This window comes from Artibeus jamaicensis, unplaced genomic scaffold, assembly GCF_021234435.1.
Source record: "Artibeus jamaicensis isolate MK-2021 breed Jamaican fruit bat unplaced genomic scaffold, CSHL_Jam_final contig_452, whole genome shotgun sequence".
Classification (NCBI taxonomy): domain Eukaryota; kingdom Metazoa; phylum Chordata; class Mammalia; order Chiroptera; family Phyllostomidae; genus Artibeus; species Artibeus jamaicensis.
Window position 1 is genome coordinate 3,214,467 of NW_026521837.1, and position 13,860 is coordinate 3,228,326.

The 13,860-nt window shown below is 37.0% G+C and overlaps 1 protein-coding gene and 1 non-coding gene across 2 annotated transcripts in view; one reads left to right on the forward strand and one right to left on the reverse strand.

The window, feature by feature from the left end:
- Positions 1-13,860, forward strand: part of ARHGAP24 (Rho GTPase activating protein 24) — a 513,936-nt gene that overhangs the window by 38,762 nt on the left and 461,314 nt on the right. The gene's annotated exons all lie outside the window — the stretch shown is intronic.
- On the reverse strand, positions 12,999-13,123 carry LOC119045674 (small nucleolar RNA SNORA55). Its single transcript, XR_005081843.2, has one exon. It is a non-coding gene; the product is annotated as a small nucleolar RNA SNORA55 (small nucleolar RNA).

Consider the following 13,860-nt stretch of genomic DNA (forward strand, 5'->3'; position numbering starts at 1 on the left):
GATGTGAGGGCAGAAAATTTCGCTAAGAAAAATTGTGCCCAATTATAGTCCAGATATTATTGAACATTTAGTATGCATTGGGGAAGAATCTAAATTTTGGGGTAAGGCAGTGACATGATCAGACCTTTGTTTTGGCAAAGTATCTCTTGGCAAGTCATGGGATTGATTGAAGGGGACAAATCCCATTAGTGAACTTACAACAGGCCCATTTAAATGGCAGTCTTTTCCCCAAGCCTTTTAACACTAGGCTCAATACATTGACTCTCAAAAATGAGATTCTTTTTTACTCATAAGCAATTATTATCCCATTTTCTTGGCTTACTAATTCCCCACCCTAAAATTAACCTTTCACAGTCTCTAATGTTGTTGAGACAAGATATTGGCAGTTACATAGTGACTGAAATTTGGTGTCAGGTGAATGGAGAGCAAAGTGCTGCCAGATGGTCTTAAGAACAACTTGAAATGGTCATATTCATTTTTCTTATGGCCACCATTTCTTCCTGACCTCCATCTACACACACCTATACTCATGCACCACCGCCCTCTAATTCACATCCTCCTACCCTCACTCCCATGGCCCCCCTACTGCAAGCTTTGCAGTAAACACCTTATCATTCTCATCACATGTCATCCTCAGACCCTCTGCTCTTTGAAAATGTTTGTGACATTTCCAAACCATGGATCACTCCTCCCCCTTTTAACCTCACTACCTACTGCGAGCCTAATGAACTATCTACTCAGTTAATTAGAACTTCCCTTGATGTTCATTTTAACTAATTTTCATCTGCTTAAAGTGCTGTTAGGAACATAGTACATATTTTTCATGAGTCCCACAAGAGACTTCACAGGAACTCCCTCACCATGACCCATTTAAGAGGCTAATATAGCTGCATTTATTAGAGACAATCAAGGACACTAAGCAAAGTCAATGTCTAGCTGTTATGTTAGAAAGAATAGTTTACGTCAGAATGTCAGTGGAAAGCTAAGCTATCAAGCCATTAAGCTCTCATTCTTTAACTCATTGATACTTTGATGTCTCATTTCTAGAATTTCCTGAGAGGTTTAAAGAAAGCAGAGAGGTTTACTATATTACAGCACTGGTTTTCAATTCAGCTTGTGTTTGGATTCAGGTTTTGTGTAAATTGTTCTGACAATTACTTAATTAAAACTTTGTAAATAATGAAAGAAAAATGGTAGGGCATCTGTTTTAATAGTACCTGAGTTTAGGCTAAGCCTGGAAAAATATATTAAGATACTTAATTGGCTTTTGATTTATTAAAGGCCTTTGTGAAGATAAATGCACTTTAAATGATACAGTAATAAAACAAAGCCAGTGAATTTAGTCCAACTCAATCATACATCCCAGAGTTTTTATTTAGTTTTTGTTTTTCAATTCAAGTGATAAACTAAGGTGATGAAACATCAAAATAGCAAATACCTAGCTTGCTACAAGTCATTATTTTCACAATACAATCAACATAATATTGTATAATTATACAGACTGGTGTTGGTATTAGTAGTGTTACTGAACAGAGGCCCAATGCCTTCAAGGGGGAGGGCAATATTTGGCCCACCTAGGGATGCCAAAAACAGCTACAGAACAACAGGGGCCCCTCCCAAGGACAGTATACTAATACCTACTGGGTTCGTCTGTCCGCCACTAGAGGAAAGACATCTCTCAATGCCAGAGATTTGTGAAAAGGAAAGGAAAGGTTTATTTAAAGATATACAGACTTAAAGATATACAGACTTAGTAATGACCCAGTGTCCCCATTAATATATTAAAGTCCTCTAGGATAATCACAGACACCCACAGTGCTTCCTTCCCCCCTGCCCTAATTCAGGGCACCATATCTCAGGAAAAGAAGCACACATCTGTGTTTCGGGCCACTGGCACCGTCAGTTGTATCGCTGTCCAGGCAGGATCTCTAATTACTCCAAAGACATGTGGCACCTTCTCATGGTCTACTGGCAAAGAGTTCTTTCACCCTTCTTCCATGCAAAGTCTCCCTTGCTTCCCAGGCCACACAGCCAAAGGAAGCACCCCAAAGCAGTGTGGGCCTCTTCTACCAGAGCTGTAGGGGTCTGCACTCTGGCCAAAACCACATGATTCTTTTATTTACATGGCTGCAAAGAGGGTAGGGTCACCACTCTGGCAAAGCCGAGTGGTGGTTCTCTGCTAAAGCCACATGATGGTTCTCTCTCACGTGGCTGCAGAAGTCCCCATGCTGGCTGGAAGCATGTGGTTCTCTCTCCTCACATGGCTAAGAGGAGGTCCTCACTCTGCCAAAACTGCATGGCTCTCTCTCCAATGGCTGCCGCGACTGCGTTTAAATCCAGTCTTCCTTTGCAGCTCCATTTCTGACTCCTTCCACAATTGGTTATACCTGCCAGGACTCCCATACCCTCCCAGCTTTACTAGGCTGCCATAGTGAGTCTGGGCAGGTGTGGCCCCATGGTGTGGAGCCAATCAACTCCAAGCTCTCACGCAGGCACTATAACTCAGGGGACCTGCACCTAGTTACTTCTTGGGTGGAAGTCATTCCCTTCTCCCTGGCTTAAAGCATAGCCACAGCTATTTAACATATTTATGAAACCAGTTAAAGGTTATAGATATGTTAAATGACCATTCTAGAGGCAATCTGCAAAACTGTTGCTATGTAAAACAACTCTCAATGGCCCTGCTCCATTTGTCCCTTCCCCCAACTGACACCTGTTGAGGGGAAGGGGTGAGGACATCTTATATGTCTTTCTAATATTTCCTGGACACCTTGAGTTCTGTACCCCATTCCAAATCCCCTTTTTGGGTCCCCCTCTTGGCTGCGCCCTGTTACAGTAGCAGTAGTAGTAGTAGTAATAGTAATAGTAATAGTAATAGTAATAGTAGTAGTAGTAGTAGTAGTAGTAGTAGTAGTAGCAACAGCAGCAGAAGTGAAGGTATTGGCGTTGGTAAAAACAGGCAATGTGCTATTACTGCTCACATTACTCTTTCTCCTCCCTGCCCTCTTCCCCCGTAGTTTGCCCACATCATTGTTTGGGCAGGTACTCTTTTGGGTATTTTATAAGGATTATCCATAAGCATCACAACAACAGAACTAAGCAGATGATGTTATCCCAACTTTCTCCATTTTCAGAAATGGAGACTGCTGCTCCAAGAGCTTACATACTACATTAAGGTCTTACAATTCATAGTTTGGAAAAACCAGGATTTTAACTCAGATTCCTGGCTTCAAAACTCTTGCCTGTGTTAGTACATTGTGCTGTCATGTTATCCTCTCTTAGTTTATTCACATAATACAAGGTAAGGGAATTATACAATCATATGATATTTTCTTTCCTTTGTAGCTTAGAGGTATGTAGAACTATAGTCTTTTACTTTGTCTTGACTTGCTTTTTCCCATGCTCATTCAAATACTTGGCTACTTTTATAATTTTCTGCCTGATGTGTGTATGTAAATAGTCTTCTAGTCACATGACCACATGCCAGATGGGCTGGTCATTTGGCCCTTTAGTGGCTGAGACACATCCAGGTGGCTCTGCCAGTCTTTGAAATGGTAGAATGGTATCTGATGTATTCAGATAATGTTAGCTATTCAGTACTGAGAACAAAGGTTTATACATAAATGGAGACCACATTTCTTTTCTCAGACAGAAAGAAGGCCTTTACTGTTTAAGGATGCTTATTACATAACTAATACTTTCCTACGTGTCCTCTGATTCACTGTTAACTCTAAGATGAAGATAATGTATTAAATCATTTAACTTTTCTTTTGAGGAGAACAAAAGTACTTAATTGAGTACTATATGTGACCTATATTTCTTAATGAAAAGAAAAGCTTGCCTTTAACTGAAATCTAATCACAAAAACAAGCAAGCAAGAACAATCTGACAGTAGCCAGAGGGGAGGTTGGAGAGGGTAATGAGGGGAAGGAAGGGGATAGAGTTTTCAGGGACAACTATAAAGGGCACATGGACAAAACCAAGGAGTGGAAGTGGAGGAGGGAGGTGGGGATGGTTGGGGTGGAGAAGTGGTGGGGGGTGAATGCAGACAGCTGTAATTGAACAACAATAAAATAATTTTTTTTAAAAAAGCTTGCAGTTATATCTTGCAACTATATATGCTCCAGAGCACATCTTCATTACCATCCATTTGTATGCCTCAAAGAATGTAAATCAATTTTAGACATGACTTAATCAAAATATGATTAAAACAACAGCTCTGGAGGAGATAAAGATAGCATTTCTTAAACAAATATAAATGTTTGTTATTTGTGCCATTCAAAGCCTCATTAACATATATGAGACTTTTTCTAATGAAACTAAACTTTAGTTACTCCTTTCCTTAATTCATAATGCAAATATGGCCAATATTTCTATTTGAATCACTACTGCTCTGTAGCAATTGCATGAGAATATTGAAGGTCTTTCTAGGTCATGTGCACTATTGGAATTCAGGAATCTGTGCTTCCCTTTGATCATGTGATGTGCTGGGCACGTGGGTTCTCAGTCAATAATCTCTGTGGGGTTCCCTGAGATTATACATGTGATGCTTCTCTCCAGCATAGTAATAAGTAAAAATTGGGAAGAAAGGTGGGTATTTCCTAAGGCCCATTGTCTTGGCCACTGTTATAATACTATTCAGAGGTGGAGCTTGGGTGAGGACTGTGGGTAATTGCTGCTGGCATAATTTACCGTTTGAAGTGGTAACATTGTCAAACCAAGCCAAAATTGAATTGGTATTTCCTATCTATCTAGTCTAAGAGATTATACTTTCTATATCTTTCAGGATTCCAAAATAACTTTACAAACACAAAATACAAAACAACTCAGAAACACTTTCTCCTTAATTTAAGTGTAAGTGATGAGAAAATGTCATAATTACCAACATTTTACATGTAATTAAAGATAATTGTGTAATTTGGACCAATTTGAAGGCATAAAGTTGAAAGTGGTATTTTAGAAGTTTTCAGCATGTTTAAAGGAACACGTTAGATTTCTAAGTGGAATTATCACCCATAATATGTAAATATAGTTAGCAACTAGGCTCTCATAGTTTACAAAGACACACCTTGTATGTGAGTTGGGAGGAAGAATGATTGTTTTTCTCCTCCATAGGGAAACTTTCTTGGTAAGAAATGAGAGAAAGTATTCAAGGAATTTTATTCTATCTTATATCGAACTTCAAATTTTATAGAAAATTGGCATATCAATAAACATATTTCATGTTGGCCCTAAAACCCGTACACTTGCCAGGATTACACTGTAACAGGGATTAATCCTTACAGAGACTGGTCATTTTTTGTAGAGGTTGTGGTGAACAACCCAATTCTGTGCCTGTGGTTTAATTTGTATATCTAGCCAGTATTTTGGCGATTGGATAATTTATCAGTTATTACTCACAAGCTCATTTGAAGGTAACAGTATTCTCTGTGGGGGCAACTTTGCCAACAAGTCCCCCTGTCTGCCACTGATGATAATGAAACTACCAAGACATGATCTGCTTGGGGACGAGAGGTGGTCAGTCTCTCAGAGGAGAAAGGCCAAGAGCCTTTTCCTCAATGGGCTTTTACTGGGTTTGTTTGCACAAGAATACAGGTAAGGATCAAACAATAGATAGTATTCAAAGAACTATGAGGGCTTATTCTCAGTCAGGGTCAGATAGCTAAAGAGCCATAAAACTTTGAGGAACAAACTTCTTGCCTGGACCCTTATCATTAAATGAGAGCATTCTAAACAAAACAGGTTTCACAGGATTTTACATATTCTTTCTTAGGTTTGACCACCCAGAACCACCTCTAGCTGGCAAAGAGCTGCACCGCCTTCCCAGTTATAGGTTTTTTAGGCTTAAGTGGATTAGAGCCAGGAAGCAATTCTCCCAGACTGAAATGGGGACTTGGGTTTTGTCAGAACAGTCAGGGGGCGAGGGTCTATTGCTCCCTCTTTGCTGCAGCCCCCAGAATCCTTCCATGATGGCCTCCCAAGTGATGATGTCTGGCTTAGGTTGCTTCCCCTCTGAGGGGTCTTACCCATCACTGACTAACCAACTAAATGTTGAGGGCAGGGGATGAACCAGAAGCAGCGCTGCTGCAAGAGATAAGCTTTGTCTCCTTAGTGGCTCACAGACTGGAGGTCGCTCACTCAGCCTTATCCATGGCGGCGCAGTTACAACTCCTGAAACCAGGCAGAGCAGTTCCCAACAATTCTCTACATTTATCATGGTTTTGCAAATATGGTTTACCTATGTCAGAATTACCTGGATAATTCTGCTGCAGAGACCTGACTCCCTATTTCGTACCCTTGAACCAAAATCTCAGGATGGAGTTATATTTTTACCAAGTTCTTGGGTGACTTAAGATTTCAATAATTACAACCATATTCTTGCCATTTTCTTATTTTATGTTGCTTCTACTGTTAGTCTGTAACTAGGAAATCATTGAATATACACTGTATAAGACTTTACCCTTTACGATTTTTTATTTTATTTTCATTATTGTTCAAGTACAGTTTTCTGCTTTTTACACCCATCCCAGCCCACACCCCAGCCCACACCCCATCCCTGCCTCCCTCCCTCCCATTTCTACCCCCTCTAGTTTTTGTCTATGTGTCCTTTATACTTGTTCCTGTAAACCCTTCCCCCTTCCCCTGAAATTCCCTCCCCTCTCCCCTCTGGTCACTGTCAGCCTGTTCTCTATTTCAGTGTCTTTGGTTATATTTTGCTTGTTTGTTCATTTTGTTGATTAGGTTCCTGTTAAAGATTTTACACTTTTAATGGTTAGGGATTTAATGTAGTTAAAGTTTCTATCATTGAACTGAGAAGTTAGTAACAGTGGTAGCTATCACATTGAACATCTAAACATAAAATGATCTCCCATGGCTATTCAAGATCTGTAATTCTCACTATAGCTTTTCATGGTGGATAATGTTATTCTCATCTTATATATGGGAGGTGGGTTAGAGAGGTTAAGAAACTTGGATAAGGCCACACTTACAGTAGGAGATAGAGTTAAGATTTAAATCTAAATATGGTTTAATCAAAGCCTGTACGGACGTCATTACAGCAGAATACACATTTACAAGTTTGTGGCTATGCACAGGGCCACCAATGGTTAATACATCACCTCTATGTGACATATTAGGATATTTCTTCATCCTTCAGAAAGATGCACCCCATGATACATGTGAAGAGTCTGAGGTAGCTGTCATCTCTCTTCTCTTTCTCTATCACGTGCCCCTGTACAGTGAGCTACCTAAATTACTGTGGGTGGTAGCCAAGATGATGCTGTTATGAGAGAATTCATGGACCTAATATCTTATAAACACAAAAAAAATATTAGGCAGAAGACTAAAATTCAGTAACTGTAACAAGGATGAAGAAAGGTGAAAGCAGGGAGATAGCTTATTGATTGCCCAACTATTGATTTGTTTTAATTGCCTTTGGGGTTCTTGTGAAATGGAAATCATACCTATTTTGGGATGGAGGATAACTATCCCAAAATAACTATTTGGGATAGTTATCCCAAAATAGTTATATTACTATTTGGGATAGTTATCCCAAAATAGTTAAATAGTAATAGTTATATTACTCTATGGAGTAATATTTTGGCTAGTCCTGCCTAGTTGGACTTTCATTCACCTACATTTGTACTGTACCCATTATGTTATTAATATCCAAATTGCATCTTTGATACCAAACTGAAGTAATAGTCATAAAATATTCAAAATCTAATTGAACTTTTTTTTGTGAACTGTATTTTTGTTAATAGTTTCACACACCCATGTATAATCAGCATTTTAAAGATAAATTACCTTATGTTTGTGGCTCATGCTATATATTTTCATGCTTTTTATACCTCTGCTACCTCACCTTTGATATATTTTACTGTATCTAAGTAAGCTAAGTATTTCATTTAAGCTTTCTTTATTCTGTCCACTAGAACTCATGTCAGAAAGCCAGGAGAGGTTTTAACTATCCCATTCAAAAAATCAGCTTAACCCAATGACCATGAATTTTCTTTAAAAGAAATAGTCCTCAATTTCGTATACAAAAATATCATTGCTAAATCTTCAGGACATACTACTATTGATCCAAGAATGTTACATAAACAAGCTATACTAATGACTGAGCACCTACTATGTGTCAAGTTCTGTTCTGTTCTTTGAATGTTTTCTGGCTCGTTAATTTAATCACCACAGTCAGTCTTTTGGTGATTGCTTTCTGGGGAATAGGTGGTAGATGTGCTGTGGCTGTTTCAATACAGTCCTGTCACCACTCCTAGGAAAAAAAGAGTCCCTACAAATATTTCACCTTAGCACTTTGGCCATGGACGTCAGCTCATCAATTCAGGGTGATGAGCCGCACCTGGTGTTCCAAGTGGGTGCTCCCCATGTTCCTGTTTTCTTAGAGGGTCACCCTTTTATTTTGTTCTCATTCTTTATGTTTCAAAAATAGAATCAGGTTTTACATAGGGATTTTTATACTTCCCCAGAGTGCCTATTCTCCAAGGTGTGTGCTTTTAATTATTTTGTTCCATTTCCTTCCTTTGAAATGGAAATTATGGATCCCAACACATCCAGAGTTTGTTCTGAACTTATATTGATGAACACTAACTTGACTGGACAGAGCATGAAATATATTTTAAAGACTTTTTTTTCATAGCTCATTATAGCTTTCTTAAAATCAGATTATGAGATTAAAAAGTAGTTGCCTGGAAAAACAGTGATTTTACATGTTAGATGCTAATGGGATGGGGCTGTGGTGAAGCCACTGTTGAATACCACAGGAGTTCGGCCTGCATGGAGACATGAAAAACTCCCAGGACCATTTTTATGTGAATGTTATTATTGAACAAACTCACTTTGATTTTATCTCTTCCTTAGGACTCTGCTGGAGAATGCATCAGATAGCTACTGAAATTTTGAAAGCAAATGCCATTTTTACTCCGACTGATCAACTGACTGTCAGTCATTCATGTATGAGTCTCATACAGAATATATACATGTGGGAGAATATCCTTCTATTATCTTTAAAGATAAATGATTCTCAGCTTATTTATATTAGATACATGCTTATAGAGCAATCTATTATGTTGTATTAATATTTTAGTTTTAGGAATATTGACACATGCTCTGTACATTTGTTGTGTAACATCTCTCAGAAGTTCAAACAGTGATTTTATTCATGCTTAATGTGCGCTCACTGCTTTGTCTACTCTGTGACAAAGCAATATCCTGAATATTTGATATTCTTACAAGATGTAGGATAGACCAATGGAATATATATAGCACTCAGAGCTCCAGAGAAAGGTATGATAGAAATATTGTTGCAATATTGTAGGGAAAGCTGAAGTGGAAATAGTTTTAGGGGACATTACTGCATTTTCTAAGGTCATACCTTATTAGTAATTCATTATCATTTAGAATACAAAGTCATCTTGTACTTCTTGCATTCAGGATAGCTCCAGCATATTTTCAGTACCTCCTCATAAACTTTACTTCTGATTTCTGATCAATTAGTGAACCCACTTTGGGCACTAATTACCTCCAACTCTGCACTAGGTCATCTACAGAGTACAGTTGATGCTGTACTCTGTAGGGGGTTAGGAGCACAGGCTTCTGTGCAGTCAAAAATTTGTATATAACTTTTGATTCCCAAAGCTTAATAATACCCTACTGTTGATTGGAAGTTTTACTGAAAACACAGTGAATTAACACGTTTTATATATTATGTGTATTATATACTGTGTTCTTGCAATAAAGTAAGCTAGAGAAAAGAAAATGTTATTAAGAAAATCATAAGAATGAGAAAACACATTTACAGTACTGTACTATATTTGATACTGTTAACTTATGTTTTCTGTTTATAAGATGAATCAGCTGTCAGTACCTACATATATATTGTCTGATATGATACAAAACATTGATGCTATTGGTTTGGCCAAAAGGTTCATTTAGTTTTTTCTTTAAGATGGCTCTAGTAGAGATTTGACAGCTGTTATATCAGCATGCATTAAAAAAAACTTATCAAAATTGGTGAATTTTTGTGTATTCATTTTGATATCAAAGGTAGAAGAAAATATGCAACATTTTTGGCATATTTTTATGCTTTATTATTTTAAGACAGGCAAAAATACACCTAAAACACAAAAAAAGATTTGTGTAGTGTATGGAGAAGGTGCTGTGACTGATTGAATGTGTCAAATGTGGTTGGCCAAGTTTTGTGCCAGAGACTGTTTGCTTGGATGATGCTCCATGGTCAGGTAGACCCACTGAAGTTGATAACGATCAAACCAAGACATTAATTGAGAACAGTCAACTCTAGACCACATGGGAGAGACCCACCATACTCAAAATATCCAGACCAATGAAATGATTGGTAAAAATTAAAAATGTATCTTTTATTTTATGGAAGAAAACCACACAGATGTTTTGGCCAACCCAATATATGTGTTACAAATACTAAATGTCAAATATGAAAAAATAATGTGGGGAAAGGCAGAAAACTGGACTTGAACAGCAATAAATTTTTTTAAGAACCCTTTACTTATGGCAGTGTCTGTTTTAAATACCTCGTAAGAGGAAAAAAAGAAACTTCTAAGACAAAGGAAAAATGCTGCCTGTATCTCATTTAGGAGAAAGTCGTGCATTAAATTTCACTTTTTTAAATTAAAAAGAAAAAGATAGTATGAAAAAGAAATGCATATTTATTTTTAGGTGTGACAAGTTATGCATTAATAATGAAGAAGCAGCAATATGATTACTTTATGGTAACCTAGTACAATCAATATAATTATCTCAAGGCAGTAAGGAAATCTCCATAAATTTCTCTGGTGTATTTATTTCTAATACTCCATGTATAAGCGGAGAATGGGGCATATTTCCTATTTGGGCTAATAAGATGCATAATAATAATAAAAAGGCAAAATTAAAACTTTTGAGCCACAATATTTCCATGAAAGTGTTATGAAAGTTGAGATATGGCAAGGTCACTTCCAACTTGAGGAAGAGATTCCTCTTCCTGAATGTCTCCCATTGCCAGGCTTATCCACTCAGAGATGTTGTTTGTTTGTTTGTTTGTTTTTGCTTTTAGAAAGAGAAGAAGGGAGGGAGGGTTTAGAGAGAGGGGAAGGGAGGAAGAAAGAGAGGGAGAAAAACATTGATTGGTTGTCTTTTGTATGTGCCCTGACTAGGGACTGAATGCACAAACCTAGACATGTGCCCTAACTGGAAATCAAACCCATGACCTTTTGGCTTGCAGGATGATGCCCAACCAATTTAGCCACACCGGCCAGGGCTGGAACCTTTATTTCATATATGAAAAATTTTACCCGAGTGTGTTGAACTATTTCACTCATCTCTTCTTTTTACCTTAGTTCTCTTCTTGTCCAAAGTAGAACAGCATAGTGCTTTCTTTTGTACACTCATGCTTATACTGCTTCCCAAGCATTACTATTAAAACAGAAATACTCTCAAACCTGCCAAGTATTTTTTTCTTCCATTTTTTAAGTGACTCCTGAAATTTCACCTTATGCAAAAAATCTTGATCAAAGAAGTAGATTTGGATTTTCCTGCTGCTCAAAATTGACAACAAACACTGATTTTCTTCCCCTGATTTCCTGAGACATCTACTCAGTAAGTTTGTTTAGTACTTTTTACATGGCAGAAACATAAACATATCTGGAATGAATTTTTCAAACACTGATAAAGGAGACATGTATATGAAGATTAGATTACAATATGATATAATAAATGCTATAATATCAGTGTTTGTTTGATGTGCATTGGGAACAGAATAGAATGCCTAGCTCTGGAGGAGCTGAAGAGCAGGGCTGAGCCATAAAAAAAAAGAGAGGAAAAGTCACCAAAGGAAGGAACCTGTCTGCACAGAAAGACATAGAAGCAAGGGAAAATGTGCAGATTCCAGTCAGATTGTGACATACCCTGAATTCCATACCATGACAGCTGGGTTTAAGTAAGATAATGCATGTCAAGTGATTAATGCAGGGATTATAGATTATATACAGAAAACAAGAAAAAATATTAGCTGTTGTTGCTAGAAATTCTATTGTTTTTCATCATAATAATCTAGTAAGAAATCAGGAGTCATTGGAGATTTTTAAGCATAGAAATGAATGAGTAGATATTCTAAGGAAAATTGCTATAGAATCACTTTGAAAATAGAAATACTGTCTCTTTAGATAGAATGTGAATTGTAAGGAGAGCAATTGGAGGGTAGATGATCAGTTGGCAATTGTAACAGTACTGTAGGAAAGATATAATTAGATTCCAATGACATGGGTGTGAGAATTAACCTTTTCATATCTCAGTTTCTTCATAGATATTTGTATTATAATAGCATCTAATTCATAGGATTTCCATGAAGACTAAATAAATTGATATTTTCAAAGCTATTATAACAGTGCTTTGAAAGTACTACATGTTCTTAAATAAAATTCACACAGATGAATATTGCTCGTATGCTTTTTACTTATGCATGAGTCCTAGACTGTTGTGATTGGATATGAGGTGTAGCTATGTCAATTCCTCTGAATAAGTGCTGATAAAGAACTGCTCATTTCAGATGATAATAATTATAATATTCAACAGTTGTCTATTCAATGATATCAGAGTAGAGATAAGTCTTACTCTTCTGAATCAAGTATGCAATAACACCTTTACTACTTTTTGTCTGGTTGTCTTTAATGATGTCAAAATCTTTTATATGCATAACATGTACTAGTCATGGTGGTACATCAGGGGTAAACATATTTTGATAGTTATGTGCATATAACTATAAAAGGATTTTATTGTTATCATCAAAGATTCTATTAGAACTCAAATTTGTTCCCAAGAAGAGACAGTAACCTACAGCAGATGCATCATTAAATCAAATTATAGATATGGGCAAGTACATTGTGATGCATACTTTGGTAACATGCTACTCTTAAGTCTGATTAAATTAATCACCTACTTATTTATTTATTTATTTATTTTTGTTTACGGAGTGTGGCAGAGTTGTAGACACAGGCACCAAGACAAATGGAAAACAGCCTGTCTGGATTTCCTCTTCTCTTACTGTGGCACCATCTGTCATTAATCACTTTTTGAAAAAAAAAAATTTTGGTTTAAAACACTTGCTTGATTTTATATTAAAAGACTTGCTTGACTTGTTTTAATATCCAGACTTAAGTGTTTTAATATCCAGACTTGTTTTAATATTCAGACTTTAAGTGCTCATTTAGAATAAAATACTGTCAGAGGTCTTATTCAGGTTCATTTGGCCTAAAATTCTTTAGATCACTCTTTCTCTGGCTTTTCATCACCATTTGTATATTCTAAATTAGGGTTTCTCAACTTCAGAATTATTGACATTTTTTGTCAGACAATTCTTTGTTGTGTTGTCTGATCTGTACATCGCAAGATATTTAGTTTAGCCACATCCCTGGCTGCTACCTACTGGATACCAGTAGAACCCCTCTGCCCTGTTGTGACAACCAAATACATATCTGATATTGCCAAATGCCTCCTGAGAGGGTGGGTGCAGTGGGATGGAATAAGGATTACCCCTAAATAAGAACAGCTCTTCTAAATGATGATTAACAGATACAAAAAGTTGTAATTTCCGTGAGTCAGGCATCTAAAATATCAGTAAGTTCAGAGTTCATCTGAACAATTTCAAATATTTTTACTAGCTTTCTTCAGGTAATAAATTTATCTCTTGGGGAATAGTATGATAAACTATATTTTTCCAAATCATTTTGCTGGCTTATTAATATTTTAGGCATTCCATTTGGAAGATTTCTAACAAGCAAAACCTGAAGTACCATCTGGTTGACTACGATGCTAATTTCTTCATTTCTGTGT